The sequence below is a fragment of the Malania oleifera genome, chromosome 11, assembly GCF_029873635.1.
Source record: "Malania oleifera isolate guangnan ecotype guangnan chromosome 11, ASM2987363v1, whole genome shotgun sequence".
NCBI classification, from domain to species: domain Eukaryota; kingdom Viridiplantae; phylum Streptophyta; class Magnoliopsida; order Santalales; family Ximeniaceae; genus Malania; species Malania oleifera.
This window is the reverse complement of record NC_080427.1, coordinates 68844563-68865962: the sequence shown is the minus strand read 5'-3', so window position 1 is coordinate 68865962 and position 21400 is coordinate 68844563. Positions and strand designations below refer to the sequence as shown.

At 34.4% G+C, this 21400-nt stretch overlaps 1 non-coding gene across 1 annotated transcript; it reads left to right on the top strand.

Annotated features, from left to right (window-relative positions):
- Positions 1-7359: 7359 nt before the first annotated feature.
- Positions 7360-7467, top strand: LOC131143594 (small nucleolar RNA R71). The gene has a single exon (XR_009133579.1). It is a non-coding gene; the product is annotated as a small nucleolar RNA R71 (small nucleolar RNA).
- The last annotated feature ends 13933 nt before the right edge of the window (positions 7468-21400 follow it).

Here is a 21400-nt window from a genome sequence, read left to right as displayed (position 1 = left end):
TGTGGCAGCTACATATAGGACAGATCCGAGCAATAAAGCGATTCATGAACAGGTTCAATACATCAACAATAGGAACTACACTTATCGTGGAGATCCTTTGCCACAATATTACCATCCAAGGCTTCGAAATCATGAGAATTTATCTTATGGAAATACAAGGAATGTGTTGCAACCTGTTCCAGGACTTGGTAGTCATCAAGATGAGAAGAAGATGTCACTTAAGGATACCATGATATCTTTTGTTGAGGAGATAAAAGCAAGGTTTAAAAAGATAGATGCACGGCTAGATAACATTGAGACTCATTATAACAACATGGGAGCCACCATGAAAAATCTTGAAATGCAAATTGGGCAACTAGCCACGACCATAAATTCCCAACAAAGAGGAACTTTTCCTAGCAACACAGAGGTGAACCCAAAGGAACAATGCAAGGCCATCACACTTAGGAGTGGAAGAGAAATTGAGAAGTCACCAGCAAAGGAAACCATGTCCACACCTACAATTGAAAATAATGGTCGAAGCAAGAATAAAGGGGAAGAAGAGTAGATTGTGGATGATACACCAGGTGAGACTGACATGCATCCAGCAATTTCATTTCCTGACAATCCTCCTATTCTCTCTACTCCACTTCCTTATCCTCAACGTTTTCAAAAGCAAAAATTAGATAAGCAATTTTCTAAGTTTTTGGATATTTTTAATAAAATTCACATCAATATTCCTTTTGCAAATGCCTTGGAACAAATGCCAAACTATGTCAAATTCCTAAAGAACATCATTTCAAAGAAAAGAAGGTTGGAGGAGTTTGAAACAGTGAAGCTTACAAAAGGATGCAGTGCTATTCTTCAAAAGAAATTACCTCAAAAATTAAAAGATCCAGGGAGTTTTACGTTGCCTTGCACTATTGGAAATTCGTTTTTTAATAAAGTTTTATGTGATCTTGGTGCTAGCATTAATCTTATGCCATTCCTTCTATAGGAAATTGGGACTTGGAGAGATGAAACAAACAACCATTTCTTTGCAACTAACAGACCGATCCATCAAGTATCCACGTGGAGTTATAGAAGACATAATGGTAAAGGTGGACAAATTCACTTTTCCTGCTGATTTCGTGGTGTTAGATATGGAGGAAGACCAAGAAGTGCCCTTAATTCTTGGCCAACCATTTTTGGCCACTGGAAGGGCTTTAATTGATGTGCAAAAGGGTGAGTTAACATTGAGAGTGGACAAGAAAGAGGTTATGTTCAACATCTACCAAGAAATGAGATTCCTAAAGGATCCAAGCACTTGCTTTCGGGTACATGTCATTCAGCAAGGTGTAGAAAAAGCCTGTCAAAAAGATGTACTAGCTGATCACCTAGAACGATCCTTGCAGTAGATTACAACACATCAGCGTGTGGGGAGGCTAGAGCCTATGGTAGCAAAGACGGATTCTATAATCATTAAAGAAAAGTTGCAGCAACCTATATGTCCAGATTTGAAGCAATTCCCTAAGCATCTTCGCTATGCGTTCTCAAGTGATGCATATGAAAATGCAAAAATCTACAAAGAGAAGATGAAGAAGTAGCATGACAAACAGATTCTTAGGCATGATTTTGCTCCAGGACAATAGGTTACACTCTTCAACTCAATATTAAAACTCCCGGATAAGCTGAGATCAAGATGGACAGGTCCTTATACAATTGACAAAGTTTTCCCTTTTGTAGCAATATACTTGAAGGAGAATATAGGGAAAATATTCAGAGTTAATGGTTAGAAACTAAAGCACTACTATGGAGAACAAATGGAGAGGAACTGTGCATTTATTCCTCTTAGAGATCCTGGTTGATGAACATTGAAAAGTCTGGCTAGAGACGTTAAAACAAGCGCTTATGGGAGGCAACCCAAAGCGTTTTTCTTTTGTTTATTTTTTTTTTATCTTTATTACTTTATTTATTTACCTATGCACCTTTGAATAATTTAGATTTTTTATGCAAGATTATTTGGCACGAGTACAGAGCTGAAAATTTAATTCCTCGACGAATTCACCAAGAAGCCAGGGAAGTTTTTCTTTGTTTTCTTCAATATTTCTCATCTTTGAATAACATTGAAAAAAATGTGAATATGGATGATTAGACCATAAGTGACACTACTTATGTCGTTCACATACTTGCATATAACCTAGGAGTACACACTTGGGTCATCTATGTGCAGTTTCTTTTTATATGGGTAAATTATGAATTGTAACTCATTGAAGGTTGAGGGTTGATTGGTAGTTCAATTGTGTTAATATGGCTATATAAACTCTTGTATCTACATGGTATCTCTTGAAAAAAAAAACACGTTCATGTGACTTGTAGAACTTAGGGCTCCTTGTGAACACTGATAGAGCGCCTGTGGCAACTTTGACACCTTGTGAGGTATTGTTGAGCCATTTATCGTTCTTTTGAGTTTTTGACGTCAACTCAGAGTTCATTAAACTCAACTTTCCCTATTTTTTTCTAGATATTCTTTGTACACTAGTCTTGGTTTTTGAATTACTAGCCTAGAGGTGACATCTAGTGGGGAGATAGAAACTTAGGTCTTGTAGCCTACTCAAGATATGAAGGCTAAGCCACCCCTAGAAATAGACTTATTTCATGGACTCTTGTTCGAGCTTAATGCACATGGGCAGTATGAAAACAATAAAAGAAGTTTTATGATTGTCCTAACTAACCATGAAAAGAAAGAAATTGAAAAATGAGCAGAAGAAAAAAAAAGAGAGAAATAGGAATACCCTAGAAGAGGTGAAAGATTAATACCTACTCTACACAACTACAACAAAAGTTAGGGACATGACACATGTTCTCCACATATGAAGACTCTTCACCCGCCTAATGCCTCAGATGTATTCATGCCTGGTTTGTGAATAAATTGATCTAGGGTGGTCTTGGTTGGATATGATGAGTAGGTTAGCCTAGAACCTTTTCAGACTAGCTCACTCCATACATTTAGCGTTTGTTCCTTGCAGTATGTGGGATGTTTGATCATGAAACTCCTCACATATGATGAGTGAAACCATTCTTTTTGAGCATTTTTTAGGGTATACTAGTTACGCCGAGTCAAAGCAACAATTCTTTAGGTGTCCATGGATATCTTGGATGTAACGAGTCATACACATTACACATGCCTCAAGAGTTCGCCTATTTATACTCAAATTTATATGACTACATTAACCCTCAATTGTGATTGCTGGTTAATTTTATATGAGTATATTGCTCTTAATGGCTATATAATGATGAAACTGCATGAGTGACTTGCGTCAAAGTTGTGTGAATTGTGTATGAGTAGCTTGTGTGTACGTTGGTGATATTCCTGTTTGTGAAATGGTATGGTTGTGTTACATGTGCGTTCATTCATTGAAATTAATATGGCACCACCCTAAATTGCATTCACGTTATTTGTTAGAGACTAGCAAAATGATAGTTGGGGGGTGTGATTACGCGTCATAGTTGCGTAATTATGCATTTAAATTCATGCATTCAAGATCATAATTTTAATTAAAATGCCCGATTTTGTCTAATGCTTTAATCATCAAGCTCACCCAATAATTTTAAGATAAATTAGCCTACTTTTGTTGAAAATATGCAGACACTCATATTTTATTATTGCAGGATAATTTTTGGAAGTCGAGTCATGCACGCAAAGAAAGGTTGTTTTCGACACTATTTTGTAACCTTCCTGTAACTCTCTCATCCGACGTTCAATTCAAATGATTCAAGATATTTTGGAAAGCTAAGAGAACCCTCTACAACTTTCATGTTTTGTATTTTGAGAAATACTGGCTACATTAAGGTCGAAATCGGACATGAAATTACCATACGCTGTTTTTATTGCCACACACTAGTATTAGTTTATTTCCCTTACTAAGAGGTATCTCACTCCAAAATTTTATAAAAATTTTAGGAGTCCCTGATAGGAGAGCGGGTAAAGCCCCGCTGATCTAGTACTGTGGATCTACCCTTCCAGAAGGGTAAGTGTCTTGATAGGGTCGGATGTATTTTGTGGGATGGCCCTAAGATATCTTTTGGGTTGTGTACTGTGTGTATATAAATACAGTGGTTGTAGTAACTCTGGTATTGTGATGTATGGTATAATGAGATGTATATGATTGTATGTTTCCTGCTGCTTAGGCTTCTACTATATGTTCTGATATATCCCTTGTACCCACGGGTCCAGGTGGACTATGATCTGCTAAGCTTTGTGATATTATATTTATATTATGGAGGAAAAAAAATATGGAAATTAAGCAGGTCATCACAGTCTTCATATGTGGAGAACATGTGTCGTGTCCCTTCTTTTGTTGTAGTTATGTGGAGCAGGCATTAATCTTTCATCTCTTCTGGGGTATTTCTATTTCTCTTTTTCTTTCTTCTGCTCATTTTTCAATTTCTTTCTTTTCATGGTCAGTTAGGACAATCATGACACTTCTTTTATTGTTTTTATACCACCCATGTACATTAAGCTCAAACAAAAGTCCATAAAAAATAAGTCTATTCCTAGGGGTGGCTGAGCCTTCACATCTTGAGTATGTTACAAGACCTAGGTTTCTATCTCCCCACTAGATGTCACCTCTAGGCTAGCAATTCAAAAACTAAGACTAGTGTACAAATAATATCCATAAAAAATAGGAAAAGTTGAGTTTCATGAACTCTGAGTTGACGTCAAAAACTCAAACGAATGATAAATGGCTCAACGGTACCTCACAAGGTGTCAAAGTCACCACGAGTGGTCTCTCAGTATTCACAAGGAACCCTAAGTGCTACAAGTCACGTGAACGTGTATTTTTTAGCCTTAAAAGATACCTTGTAGATACAAGAATTTATATAACCAGATTAACACAAATGAACTACCAATCAACCTTCAATGAGTTACAATTCTTAGTTTAGCCATATAAAGAGAAACTACATATAATTGACCCAAGTGTGTACTCTTAGGTTATATTCAGGTATGTGAAGGGCATAAGTAGTGTCACTCATGCCTTAATAATCAATATTCACATTTTTTTTTCAATGTTATTCAAGATGAGAAAGATTGAAGCAAAGAAAGAAACTTCCCTGGCTCTTGGTGAATCCATCGAGGAATTAAATTTTCAACTTTGTACTCGTGCCAAATAAACTTGCATCAAAATTCTAAATTAGTAAAAAATGAATAGATAAATAAATAAAGTAATAAAGATAAAATAAAAAAAATAAACAAAAAAAAAACTCTTTGGGTTGCCTCCCATAAGCGCTTGTTTTAACGTCTCCAGCCAGACTTTTCAATCTTCATCAACCAAGATCTCCAAAAGGAATATATGCACAGTTCCTCTCCATTTTTTCTCTATAGTAGTGCTTCAATCTCTGACCATTCGCTCTGAATATGTTCTCTGTCTTATCCTTAAAGTTTATTGCTCCAAAAGGGAAAACTATGTCAATTGTATAAGGACCTGTCCATCTTGACCTCAACTTACCTGGGAAGAGTTTTAATCGTGAGTTGAAGAGTAGAACCTGTTGTCCTGGAGCAAACTCATGCCTAAGAATCTGTTTTTCATGCCACTTCTTCATCTACTCTTTGTAGATTTTTGCATTTTCATACACATCACTTGAGAACGCATAGCGAAGATGCTCAAGGAATTGTTTCAACTTTGGAGATATAGGTTGCTGCATCTTTTTTTTAGATATTATAGAATCTGTCTTTGCTACCATAGGTTCTAGCCTCCCCACACACTACTATGTTGTAATTTGCTGCAAGGATCATTCTAGGTGATCAGCTGGTACATCTTTTTGAAAGGCTTTTTCTACACCTTTCTGAATGACATCTACCCGAAAGCAAGTGCTTGGATCTTCTGGGAATCTCATTTCTTGGTAGATTTCGAACAAAACCTCTTCCTTGTCCACTCTCAATGTTAACTCACCCTTTTAAACATCAATTAAAGCCCTTCGAGTGGCCAAGAATTAGTGGACTTTCTTGGTCTTCTTCCATATCTAACACCACAAAATCAGCAGGAAAAATGCATTTGTCCACCATTACTAATACATCTTCTATGATTCCACGTGGATACTTGATGGATCAGTCTGCTAGTTGCAAAGAAATGGTTGTTTGTTTCATCTCTCCAAGTCCCAATTTCCTGCAGACAAAAAGTGGCATCGGATTAATGCTAGCACCAAGATCATATAAAACTTTATCAAAAAATGAATTTCCAGTAGTGCAAGGCAAAGTAAAACTCCCTAGATCTTTTAATTTTTGAGGCAATTTCTTTTGAAGAATAGCACTACACTCCTCGGTAAGCTTCACTATTTCGAACTCCTCCAATCTTCTTTTCTTGGAAATGATGTCCTTCAAGAATGTGACATAATTTGGCATTTGTTCCAAGGCATCAGCAAAAGGAATATTTATGTGAATTTTCTTTAAAATATCCAAAAACTTAGAAAATTGCTTATCTTATTTTTGTTTTTGAAAACATTGAGGATAAGGAAGTGGAGTAAAGAGAATAACAGGATTGTTAGGAAATGAAATTGCTGGTGACGTGTCAGTCTATCTTGGGGTGTCATCCACCATCTTCTCTTCTTCCACTTTATTCTTGCTTCAACCATTATTTTCAGTGTAGGTGTGGAAATGGTTTCCTTTGCTGGTGACTTCTTAATTTCTCTTCCACTCCTAAGTGTGATGGCCTTGCATTTTTCCTTTGGGTTCACCTTTATGTTGCTAGGAAAAGTTCCTCTTTGTTGGGAATTTATGGTCGTGGCCAATTGCCCAATTTGCATTTCAAGATTCTTCATAGTGGCTCCCATATTATTGCAATGAGTCTCGATGTTGTCTAACCGTGAATCAATCTTTTTAAACCTTGCTTTTGTCTCATTAATAAATGATATCATGGCATCCTTAAATGACATCTTCTTCTCACCTTGATGACTATCAAGTCCTGGAGGAGATTGCAGCACATTACTTGTATTTCCGTAAGACAAAATCTCATGATTTTGAAGCCCTGGATGGTAATATTGTGGCAAAGGATCACTACGATAATTGTAGTTCCATTGCTCGGATTTATCCTACTTGTAGCTGCCACATATTCTGCACTTTGTGGTATCCTCTAGGTGGCCAAAGCTGAAATCCAATGAGACAGAGAAGCAACTTGAGCAGAAGGTGTAGCAAATGGCTCCAATTCATGAATTCCGGCAACTTTCTTAGTCATAGTTCTTTCAGTTGGCCATTGATAGTTATTTGAGGTCATTTCTTACAAAAGAGCAGTAGCACCCTCAGGTGTCTTTGACATCAAAGTTCCCCTAGATGCAGACTTAACTAAAGTCCGAGTTTGCCTATTTAACCCATTATAGAACATCTGAATCTGCAACCAATCCGGAAATCCATGTTGTGGGCAGCGTCGAATCAAATTTTGTATACCTTTCTTATGCTTCATAGAGTGATTTAAAATCATGTTGCGTGAATTGACCAATCTCACTCCTGAGTTCGACTATTTTTGCAAGTGGAAAGAATTTAACAAGAAATTTTTCTTCCATGTCCTGCCAAATAGTGATACTCCTCGATTGGAGAGACTGTAGCCAACCTCTTGCTTTGTCCCTCAAAGAGAAAGGGAATAATCTCAGTCTAATGGTGTTTTCGGTAACACCATTGATCTTCACAGTATCACAAATCTCCAAAAACATCGCTAGATGGATATTGGGATCATCAAGTGATGATCTACTGAATTGGGCCTGCTGCACCACGCTGATTAATGTGGGTTTGAGCTCAAAATTGTTGGCATTAATGGGCTGGCGTATAATGCCCGAATAGTTGTCATTCACAACTGGCCATACATAATCCTTCAAGGCGCGTGGCTGCGCATTATCTTGTCCGTTCTCTATGGCTAGTACCCTCTTTTTTTTTAGTACTCTAAGTGTTCTTTCAATCTCCGGATCAAAAGCAATACTGGCATGTGTTCTAGCACGACACATCCAACATCAAAAACACACATGAAATAAGGAAGATAAAAAAAATAAAAAGAAAAGAAATAAAATGAAAAATATAAAAATAAAATTCTAAATTAAAACCAAGATTACTTTGTATCAATATTGGCAAAAATAAGAAAAACTCAATCCTCGGCAATGGTGCCAAAAACTTGATCGGTGCAAAACTACAAGTGCACAGTATCGTATTTTTATAATATAGTGATATGAAGAGTATCATCCTCAGGGATTGATGTCTTAATTTTTACCAAGTACCAAAATTGTACTAATCTTGATTTTATTTAGAAAGATTAATAATTTTAGAATGCAAAATTTAATTAAGGCTACTTTAAATAAACTATTCAGGGGAAAATAAAACTGGCTACCACGTATCAAATTACTGAGGATGAAAACTTCTAGGAAACCGATTTCACCTAGTTTCTCACTATGCTTTACTCATCTAATTAATTCAACTTCGTTTTCTCTGTTTGTTAGCAAATCGCCAATTTTTCCAAAAGCTTCTTTCGATAGTCAATCAGAACCTATTCTTGTTTATTATTTAACATAAGATTATGCAAATTCATAACGCAAGAACACAATAAGGCCCTTGATTTTTAATGCTACGTAGGTTCATACAAGTCTTTCGATCTATATATTCACCTATGCTGAATTATCCAAGATCTATCCTATAATCCCCCCCCCCCTTCGGTAGCAAATCACAAGACTAATATCATTTAATTAATGGCCAGTTAATTAAAAGCATTAAGCGCAGAATGACTCAAACAAACATAAAGGAAAACTACTTCATATTAGCATCAACGAGCAAGCATAGTTTAAAACCGAGCTACATCGTTTTCCTAGAATACAAAAATTAGTTTGTTATGAAAATTAAATCCAACATATAATATGTCACCATGACTTCTTTTATTTGGAGAGTTGAAGAAAAATCAACACCCACAACACCGCTGTCACGTGCCGCAAACACTCTGAGCACCGCCGTAGTTCGCCGCTTCCCAATTCTTGAAAAGCTTTAAATTTTCTGTGTGCCATCAACCCTCCTTTACCACTGATAGTTTTTTTTTTTTAATGTAGCACAACCTCTCTAAAAGACTCCAAGAACGAAGACCTCCCCGGACGGATGCCTCCACCTGCGGCCTCCTCCTATTCATGCAGCCTCTCCCCAAAAGAAAAGAAAAATCCCAACCCTCTTTTTCTTCCTATCCGTGTGCCCCCTAGTGTGCCTCACGCCCCCAACGTAAAAAAAATGTAACCTTCCTGATGCCCCCTTTCCAAGAAACCCTAAGTGGCCTCCTCGCTTTTTACTTTTTCAATTCCTTTTCTTTGACTTTTCAATTCCTTCCTTTATTTTCTCTTTTTCTTTCTTTTATTTGTGTTGTGTTTCACCTAGCACATCAAGAGGACCCGGCTGCATGGCTAGGTCACGTCATCCTTTAATTATTTTTTAAAAAATTTTCTTTTCTTTTCTTTTCTTTTCTTTTTTCAAAGGCATGCGGTTTACCCTCCACTTTCAAGCATGATTTTGATCCTCCTACAGCCCATAACTTTCAAAACTCAAAATTCAAAAAATTTAGATAATTTCCTTATATTTCCATGGCATTTTTAATTATCTTGATCAGAGTTTGGACAAGAAAGTTATGCCCAGATTACGAAGTAATCACGAAATAATCCATAAAAATAGCGTATGGTAACTTCACGTCTAATTTCAACCTTGATGCAGCTAGTATTTTTCAAAATGCAAAACATGAAAGTGTTAAGAGGGTTCTCTTAGCTTTCTATGTCATTTTGAATCATCTAAATACGAGGTCGGATGAGAGAGTTACGCGCAGATTACAAAATAGTCTCGAAAACAGCCTATCTTTGCGTGCATGACTCAGCTTCCAAAAATTATCCTGCAATAATAAAATATGAGTGTCCGTAGATTTTCAACAAAAGTAGGCTAATTTACCTTAAAATTATCGAGCGAGCTCAATGATTAAAACATTAGACAAAATCGGGCATTTTAATTAAAATTATGATCTTGAATGTATGAATTTAAATGCATAATTACGCAATTGTGGCGCGTAATACAACATACCTTACCAGGGTGGTGCACCTAGTTTTCCTAACTGGGTCTAAACTAGTTTGGGACTATTCCACAGGGTTAGTCTCCCTCTTCAGGTCTATGCCTAGAATACAACAAATGATATGAATTTTTGGTACACTGAAATACGCTTCTTCACAAGCAAATATGTACACCAGTATAGCTCAATATCACAAATCAATGCGCACTACCAAATGATAAGATATGATAAGCTCAGTGTAGTCTTAATGTCTACTCTCAAAGATTAATGCAAATATAACAATCAGTTCATAAGAGTGTATATGAAAGGATCTTTATGTCAAAATAATAGTATCATTCACAATGCAGCAACAAAGATCTCAAGCGCGCTTCAAATATCCTCAACAAATATTTTTCTCACAATAAATCACAAGAGATATTTGAAGTCGATTTTTAAAATATTGTTTATCTTCAAGCACACTTTCAAATACCTTCAACAAATATTTTTCTCAAAATAAACCACACTATATATTTGAAATCGGTTTGTAAAAATTATTTGATCTTTGTGTCAAGATGATATTATCAATCAAAAGGTACAATAATAAAGATCTTCATAAGCAATTATCCCAAAAATATTTTTCTTAAAAATAAGCATAGTAGATGTTGATTTAGGTGTAATCCCAAGAGGGGGGTGAATTGGTTATTTTAAAACTTCTTTCAAACTTATTTATCAATTAATCCCTTTTCCTATATTTAATAAATTTCTTATCAAGTTTGTGTGAGATTATTCAACATACATACATGCAATGTAAATAATGAATTGCGTTGCAAAAATTAAAAAGATAAGGGAAGAGAGAATGCAAACACAATTTTTACGAGGTTCAGCCAACCCGGCCTACGTCCTCGCCTTAAGCAACCTACTCAAGGATTCCACTATAATCTCTGTTCCTTAAATTAGGATGGAACTTCCCTTACAATCCACTGCTTACAAGAGGTACATCTTTCTGCTACTCCACTACTTACAAGAGATACAGCTCTCTCCTTAAACCTAATTCACAACCTGAATTGTGAATACAATGAAATCTGTAGAACACTCAAAGTTGCTTAAAAAAAAACTCGTGAGTACAATTCAAATTCCTAATACATAATCATATGATGAAACTTGAAGCTCAAAATGAATGAAATGATACAATCGTTTATGAATGATATGCTCTAACACGCAAATTCTCGTTTATCAAATCTTCCAAAATATTTGTATGAGTAATAGCCTCGAAGACAAGATGCACAAATATCAAATATGCTCTTGTTAAAAAAATTTTCTTGAATATTGTAAAGATCTAAATAAAAAATCTTTCTTTCAACTATTCAATTACAACGCGATTTTGTAATATGCAAATATATATATATACACGATCTGTATTCCAAAGATCAAAAACCCAATGTAATATCTTTCAAAAAATATCCCTTAAATAATATATTGTTATGGACTCCAAGGATATTTAATCAAGTGTTTTAATATCTAAAATATAGATCCTTTAATGGAACACACACTTGAATCAATTCTATTTAACCAATGATGAAACCCTTTATCAAGTAGTAAGATTATCTAAATAATATATATATGAAGGTATACTCACTATCTATCGCTCAGCTTATTTCAACAATAGATTTTGAATTGAGTAGTTTTTTGAAAAATATATATCAATGACAATATAAAACTTTCTCAAGTAACAAACTTGTCAAGAACAAACAATCTCTATATAGTTAGGAAGACTTAAGATCAAACTCTCTAACGATATTCAATAACAGATGATGATATGAGAATCTCTTGCAAAACACTAAACGGATTTACCAAACCTCAATAACAAGTTGGAATCAAGATGTGTAAATAGATTCCCTTTGATTTTCTAAGTTGATTTGCCCAAGCTTGATGATTGTAAGTTGAAGTGCAAGCAATCGTATATCAAGACGTTCAAGTGTCTCAATTCTCTTTTCAACAAGATGTTCTCTTCTTTTCTCGTTTGTCTTAGCTACCACACTAGGGTTTAGATGTTCAATATATAGGTGCTCAACCCTTAGAATCAATCTTGACCGTTGCATTAAAAAATATCTCACGAGTTCTCATAATAAAAATATTTTTAAGTTTTCCCGTAAGTTTAGGTGACTGAGGTCGAGTGCCCAGGTGACTGAAGTTCCTTAGTGCTTCGAAAAATCAACCTGGATACAGGGTCAGGTGACTGAAGTTGAGTTCAGGATCTTGAAATGACAACTTCAGGCGACCGAAGTCTCAGGTTCAAACGACCAAAGTGCCTCGACCAGATTCTGTGTTTCGCCATTAATTCTTCAAGTGACTAAACTTAATCTTTAGGCTTCTGAAGAAATTATTCAGGTGTCTGAGGTTGAGTTCAGGCAACCAAAGTGGCCATTTCCTGAAATTTTTCTTTCTAGTTTAAAATTCTGCTTTACTCTCCTTCTTGGGTCTTTTATAAAAATACTTTCCAAGGTTTTAAAAATATTTCTAAGTTCATAAATGTCCCCTAATGATGTTCATGAAATGCATGAGTCTGAAAGTCATTCTAGGGTATATGTTAAGCCTCAAATTAAATCATATGAAAATTTAAATACATGAGTTCTAAATACTCATTCCCATGACGCTCTTGTACTTGGTGTTTGCATTTTCATTCTTGTACTCTTTGAGTTTCATGGATCTTGCCAAGTTGTGTAAACTTTATTCTTTATGGCTTCCATGACTTGTTGTCCTTTCGTGCACGCTTAAACATAGTTCCTGTTCACAATCTCAATGCACAGATCAAATACCAAGTGATTTGTCATTATCAAAACAGGATTAAACTCATAGAGTCAACACTGGATATTTGAAAACGGTTCGTAAAAATTTATTTCACAAACAAAAAGGAATACAAACTCTTGAGTGTTGTAATGATGATGCAAAACTCACAAGCTCTACGAAGTTTTCCTAAGAAAGACTTATTAATGAAGTCTCCTAGAAAAACTCAAGCTTACTCTCAGATAAAAATGTATGTCAATAAACTAGAACTAACGAAAGTGTAAACTTAACTAGAAACTCACAATAATACTCTTACTTAGCAAGATTTGCAATGAGGATGAGTAAGAATAAAAGAATGAAACTTAAATGTGAGAAGTAGAACTTTTGAAAATCAGAGAAAATTTGTTAATTGTCTTTATTTTTTTTAATCACACACTAATTTTTGCAAATGAGGGGGTATATATAGAGTTCCCCAAAATTATAATCGTTCAGGACATGTAGGGTATTATTAGGATTGTTTTAAAACATTTTAGCAAAGTTAACCCTATTTAAAAAATTTAGCCTCGATAAAAAAAATTGTCCAACTCGAGAGCGCTGGTCAATCGGACTTGAGGTTCGGTTGACCAAGTGATAAAGTTCGGTCGATCGGGAGAAATTTGAACAAAGAGTCCGGTTGACCAAACTAAGGGTCTCAAGGGTGATTTTTCCAATTCCACGTGGTTCAGTCGACCAGGTGATTTTGAACTAGGTAGTTCGATCAACTGGGCGATTGGATTCTCCCATGTGGGGGTTCGGTCAACCAGAGCGTTGCCCTTATAAATCTAGTCGATCGACTATGGAGTCAAAACGTTGACTCGGTGGGAGTTTGGTCAACCAATTTGTGTGAACTTGGCAAGGTACAGTCGACCGAGCTATGGTCAAACTGTTGACCTCTGACCGATTCAGTCACCCGAATGTTTTTATACATTCCGGTTCGGTCAACCGAACATGCATTTTTAATACATTTTGTCCTAATCCCTTTATACATTAGCCCTATTCATATGATAATCAACACTAAGATTATGGGGGCCATTTTCATGCAATTTTGTGGGTCCTATGGTCGATTTATAGTCTTTGAGTATATGCCCTGAAAATTCGACGTTGGTCGACCGAAGGTTGATCGAAGAGTGATCCCTAAGGTCCATCTATGGTCTTGAACTTATCAATCCTACCATGTAGGTAAGGCATTAATTATTACAGACCATATTCTATTTACTATTACAAACCCCGAATAAAACTCAAATTAAATTACAACAAATAAAAGGTCTAGGTCTTTATCTTCTTCAAGCCCATGTGTGTGCACCATATGATACTTCTGATTGGTCCTGCACACAAACTCATCAACCATTAGATATCAGAGTATTTTTCATAATAAAAACGGGATATGACCTATAAGGTCAACACCGTGGTAGCTAGAAGCACGAGTTTGCAACAGGACGGGGAGGAGAAAGGGAAGAAGGAAGAGAAAGGGAAGGAGAATAGAGGAGAAGAGGGAAGAAAGGGAGGGTCGTGGTTATGCATGGCCGAAAGGATTGAGAGGGAGAGAGAGTTGAGAGAAAGAGAAAAAAGGAAAAGAGAGTTAAGAGAGTGAGAGAGTTAGGGAGAAGGAAGAAGGAGAAGAGAAGGGAAGGAGGGGCTGCCTCTTTAAAGAAACAAAAAAACGACAATATATAAGGGAGAGGGGGCTGAGAGCCCTACCTAACCTGTGTTTGAAGCTCCGAACCTGGCTACATGGCCGGGTCACATCAGATTTTTATTTTTTATTTTTTTCTTCTTTTTGCTTCCTTTTTTCTTTCCTCATCATTTTATTTATAGAGAACGAGGATGATTTTGGCCATCTTAGAGCTCGTTTCTCTCAAAACTCAAAACATGGAAGTTGTAAATAATCTTCTCTTCTTTCTTCAGGATTTCGAATTGTCTCGATCGAAACTCGAATGGAAAAATTATGCGCAAATTACGAACTAGTATCGGTTTTAGCTCCCAATAATTTTCCTGAGATAAAAAAATGCCAAAAATTCATAAATTACTCCATAAAGCCCAAATATTATAAATAGGACACTGTGTTAAAATATTGAGATTAATTAAGTATTTAATTAAAAATAGAATCCCTAATGCATGAATTAAATCACCTAATTACGCAGTTTAAGCGCGTAATCAATCTGCATGGTTAATGCATAATGTGTGCTTGCATGCTTATAATTATTTAGGAGATTTGTATGCTGATTGAATTGAACATCATCTGCATGGCTGCTACATACCTTGTGAATGCATGCTGATAGTGACTAGGGTATTGCATGGTTGGTTAAATGATCAAATATAAAAATACATACTGCCTAATTAACTGAAATTATGATTCCATAAGACTCATTTTGAACTCTAAATATTTCAACAAGTCTTGTGCAAGATCAAAGTAGTGATCATGTCCAACATCTTTTCTTGATCTTAAATTGCCACTTGTACTGTTGTTGTGTTCAAAATTGTAATTTTTTTTTTCAAATAGCTATAAACCCATTTTTTGTGTCAAAAGGGGGGATTTTTTTCAAGCTAAGGAATTTTTTTTTTTGGCTTAAATGATATTGTGCTTAGCTTAGTCCTTTTGTTGATGACAAAAGGGGGAGAAATCTCTTAGCAAAATTGAAAAATTCATTATTAACTCCCTGCCTCTAAAATAGAACATAAGGGGGAGAAATATCTGAGCAATATTGTCAAACCTAAATGCTTATTGAGCTGAAATTCAAAATCTCTTAACTTTAAATATTTCAATGTCTTCTTTCTAGATATGCTTGAATTATACTGTCTATTTTGAAACTATGCATATTGTAAGGGGGGGCCTTTTCATGTTAACCTCATTTTGCTCTTATATTTGTTATCATCAAAAAGGGGGAGATTGTTGACTTTTTGAGTCCTATCCCGTTTTGATAATGACAAATCATACGTATCTCATTTGTCCATTTAGTGTATGAACAAATTTATGTCTCAGAAGGCACAAATGGTCATTACAATATGGAAACCAAGAGGCTCTTAAACTTCACATCACACAACTTATTTCATGGCAATTTGAAGAGCAACGAGTGAAGTCATATATTGTTTTAGTTGTAATGCATTTAGATTAAATTGTATGTGCATGCCCTACTTGATCTGATGAGAAGCTCAATAATGACCATAGACTAACCCTAGGAACTCAAACTTTTCATGGAAAACCTTTCTCTTAAAAAGGTAAACTTATACAAAAGGTTTAAAAAGATTTTGAAATTCAAAACAAGGCTGAAATGCATTTTTATAAAGGGCCCAGTCGATCAGATCATAAGCCCGGTCGACTAGTACTAATGAAATGAAGATCCGGCATACTGGATCAATAGCCCAGCCGACTGAACCACGCTAAAAGGAAAATCTTCTTTGGGCCGGTCAATCAAAACTCTCGGGTTGAAGCCATTTTGAGCAAAAAACGGCCATAAAATTCAAAATTATATTATTATCACTACAAAAAAACTGGCTTTTAGTGACAAAATTATTAGTGAAGGATTCAAATTCGTCACTAATATCAGGGTATTAGTTGTTTTAGTAATCATTACTAATACGACACTATTAGTGACGAAATTGAATTCATCACTAATAGTTCGTCACTAAAAATCAGAAAATATCGCGCGAAAATATTTTTTGCGCATAAATTAACTCGGGAAAATATTAGTGACGATTTATGTGGTATTAGTGACGAATTAAATCCATCGCTAAAAGATAAACTTTAGTGGCGATTAAATAATCGTCAGTACTATTTTTTTAAAGGAAATAAAAAATTTTAAGTTCAGAGTATTAGTGACAAATTTGTAGATTCGTCACTATTGGCCTCTTATTAGTGACGGATTCGAGAACTGTCACTAATACTTCCTATTTTTAAAAAATTAAAAATTTTAAGTTCAGAGTATTAGTGACGAATTTATGAATTCATCTCTATTGGTCCCTTATTAATGACGAATTTGAGAACCGTCACTAATAATTCCTTTTTTTAAAACAAAAAAAAATAATTTTAGTTCAGAGTATTAATGACGATGTTTTAAATTCATCACTAATAAGGGACCAATAGTGACGAATTTTTAGATTCGTCACTAATACTTTTTTTTTTTTAAATAAAAAAAATTTTAAGTTCATAATATTAGTGACAAATTTATAAATTTGTCACCATTGGTCCCTTATTAGTGACGAATTTCTAAATTCGTCACTACTAGGTCATTATTAGTGACAAATTGTGGACCGTCACTAATGTTATGTCATTTTTTAAAAAAAATAGACGGAGAATAATAGTGATGGTTTTGAAACTGTCACTAATGCCCAAAATTTCTTATCCCTATCCGCGAGATATTTTCCCTCCTTCTCCTAGCTCCTCCTCTTCCGATCCCCTCCTGCTCCCACAATCGTCTCTCCCAGTCTCCCGTTGCTCTCTCTCGGCCTGGTGTGCCCTGTTTTCCAGACATCACAGGCTTCATCGGAGCCCTAGCCGACCGACAGCTTGGTATGTCCTCTCCCAGTCTCCCGCTGCAACCCCCATCGAACCCTTTTCCCAGTCTAGCTCCCGTTGTTCTCAGCCGACTGACGATCTTAGCTTCTCACTAGACATCTTAGGTTTGTTCCCTTGTCTTTCTTCTTTTTTTATTTTTATTTTTATTTTTATTTTGGCTAGAACCTCAACAATATATTAAATTTCTAGGATCTCCATTATGGGTTATCTCTTGTTTTTAAAATAGTCAATCCCTAACCATGTTTTTGGGAGCATGGAAAATTTTTAATTGGTTTGCTTAGATTTAGACAGAATTTAGTTTTTGTATGGAGTTATTTTAATCTATAGAAATCTACATTCAAACTCAAAATTTTTGCTTTCAAAAATACATTATCACTTTATTTTTTAATTTTTAATAGTAATACTTAGTCTTAATTATATATATTTAAATAAGCTGCCCCTGCTTAATAATACATTATAACTTTTTTTTTGTTTATTAAGACTAAGTATTTGCATTATATATGTATATATTATAATTATTTCGTTTAACATGTAATAAGAAAGGGATATATATCCTCGTGCAATAGTATTTGAAGATCAGTCACTTGTAGGATTTCATTTTATAACTTAAATTATTATTAATCAATAGTTGAAATTTATAGTTTATTGTGCTAACTGTAATATTAGATAACTCACAAAAATTTTAATTTTTCTTACTCAGAAAATAATATAAATTATTATTTGTAACTTATAAATATGTCTTGTCAATAAAAATTGGTTGAAGATTTTCTTCCTAGTATGATAATTTCTAGTTTTTACGGTTGTTGTCTTATATATAAAAATTGGTTGAAGTTTGTATCTTTAGTATAATCATTGATGTTTTTTTTTTTAATTACTTCCATAGTTTTCATTTATTTTTCTTTTTCATTATATTGTTTAAATTTTGTAATAAAAATTTTTTTATTCATTTTTGCAAGATTAGAATTCAGACTTTAAATATGGATTTGTGTGAATTTCAATAAAATATAATACAAACTTATATTAAATTTTATTTGAATCCATAAATATCTAAATTTGAGAATTAATATCTATTTTTCCAAACACCCTTCGCTCACTTTATAAATTTCTCAATTGATGTGATGTGAAATATAAAATATATAAAAAAATTACACCTTGTTTATTTGCTTATGAAACTATTTTTATTTTTTATTTCTGATTTTATATAATTGCAAAAAACACCTTGTTTTTTAATTTTTAAATTTATAAATAAATTTTAAAATTTATATTTTTATTTTATTTTCTAGATTTCTAGTTAACTCGTACTTTACATATGAGAACATTGAATTCAAATATTGAATTTTCAATTTGTGTAGATTATGTATGTAGTTTTTATAAATTCAATACAATTGAACATTGTAATGCGTTTTTTCAAAAAAATTTGTACAAATCATAACTAATGCTCAAACTCGCCCCTTTTGTTCCCAAGATTAATAATACTTAGAACAGATAAAAATTATAATGTATTATTACTATAACGTAAATAATTAGTATTTACATTATATATGTATATATTATAATACAAATCATAAACAATAATTAGTCTTAATTATGTATATAATAAAATTATTGTTTTATTATAATTTTTTTTGCCTAAAAGTGGAATTTTATACATTAGTAATTGGATCATCAAATTTTTATTTTTATTTTGGGTGTGGAAATGATGGAGTCCACGGCCCACGAAATGAATTATATTTTGCTAAATTTAGCATCATAAATTGCATTGTCATCGATGCTTAATTTGATTTTCAAAATTTCCCCTTATTTTAAATATGAGCTTATAAAGCATGGATGAGATTTCCAATTTTTGTGCAGATCTAAATTCTAAAGTCGAACCATGCACATGAACATGAAGTATAAGATATTCTGCAAGTGAAAGTGTCTCACTAAGAGTTTGAATCTAACTTGAGGAAAAATAAATTTTTTTTTAATGAAAGTAGCTGCTCTGTGAGAAGAGAGTATTATTGAGGTTCTAGAATGAATGCATGAAATATGTGAGCATCTTCAAGGTAAGAGATGAACAATTAAGGAAAGAAAGTAAAATAGGCATTGACATGGATTGAAAATGGAGCCCTGCCAAGTAGTTTCAAGGCAAACTTCTTCTTTCCAGTTTACAACCCCCATTAACACTTCATTTAAATGTATTAATACCTTTCAAATATGTTTGTATTGAACGCCAACTGCATGACTGATGCAGTACATTGTGAATTGCATGCTGGTAGTGGAATTAGGTTCTCATATGCACAAACTCACTGGTATTTGCATGATGCGTATTATTGTGATTTGTTTGCTTGAATCTATTAAGTTTTAGTGTAGGAATTTTTTAGGAAATGTTCAATTTACATAAGGTATGATGCCAAAATTTCGTTAAAGTTTGTCCATAATAAAACTATGTACAAAGAAATATAGGCATGATCAGTTAAAATTTAAAGTCATTCTAACTTGTGTCTCTCACTTGTTGAATTCGTAAGAAAAGAGACGATCTTAGGCTTATAATTGAAAATAAAAAAGACTTGGCTAAGAACAACAATCGTAAGTGTACAGTGAAAGGTCAAGAACTAAATGAAATATGAAGTAGAATGTCAAATTAATTACTGTCATTTCATGTATTCATTAAAGCTTAGACCCATCCAAGAATGGTTACTATACATTCATTCTTAATCGTACATGAGAGACAAATCAATTGTTGTATTTCAATTGACTATTAGTCATACGATGTTGACTAATAATCACTTGAACATGTTAATTATTTGTTTCACTTACAATTAGTAATGTTTGCATTTCAACCATTCTTGGATTGTCCAATGTCGACAGTTCAGGAAGTGGTATTTACATTGTTGTCATCGTTCACGCTTTGTCAATTGTCATTATATATTTCAAGCGCATCTCTACTTATGTTCTCTGGGTGCATAGTGGGGTGTCATGACAATTTGTTAGTGATGAAAAACTAGTAAAATTTTCACTTCCCCCATCTTGTGTAGTTGGAGAGCCATGGGGAAATGCTGTCGAAATTTATAATGACTACGACGAAGGAATTTGAGCAATTGATCGCAATGTAAATGCAACATTCCTAAATGGGATAGGATCCGTACCCTTTAGAGTATGATGGTTGACTATAGGATTCACGATGCATGCATGATAAACATTATGAGAATATAATGAACACCATTTACTTGAACATATTATAGGGTAATTAATGAACATGGATAAGAGTTGGATGAATGCTCAGGGTAGGTTTTTGCCAGAAAACATGAAAGGGGTACATGATTTCATAGAGTTCGCGCGTCCTCGTGCAGACAAAGCCAACCGAATAAGGTCTCCTTGCAAGAAATGTCAAAACATAATATTCAAACACATTGACTTGGTCCATTCACATTTATTAGACTTGGAATGGAGAAAAGGTACACAAGATGGGTGTTCCATGGTGAAGATTACGCAGTTCATAGCGATGATGATAACGATGAAGATGGGGGGGGCAAATATAGTAGGTGGTGATACATGTTCGAAAGGGTTAATCGAAATGTTAGGTGACTTGAAAAGGGGGATTGCAGTGGACACGGGTGATGTTAGTGTGTCGCGTACTAGTGATGAAACTACTTCAGAGGGTACCATACCTTGTGATCCTGGTACGTTGAATCAACTCAATAAACCATTTGCTAATCTCATGAGGGATGCATGGGTGCCCTTATATCCAAACTGTAAAAAGTTCTCAAAATTAGAGTTTCTGATAAAGTTGCTTCATGCAAGGACAATGTATGGGTTATCTTAGAGCGCATTCAACATGCATTTAAGCCTCATTAAGGCAGCACTGCCTAATGGTGAAACACTTCCCAAGTCTTTTTATGAGGCGAAGACATACATGTGTGAATTAGGTCTCAGTTACACTCTAATACATGTATGTAGATATGATTGTGCACTCTTTTATGGTGAACATGAAAATGTTAACAAGTGCCTAGAATATGGTAAATCGAGGTATACAACTAATTAGAAGAAGGCTAAAAATATCCCCAAAAAAGTTTTACGATAT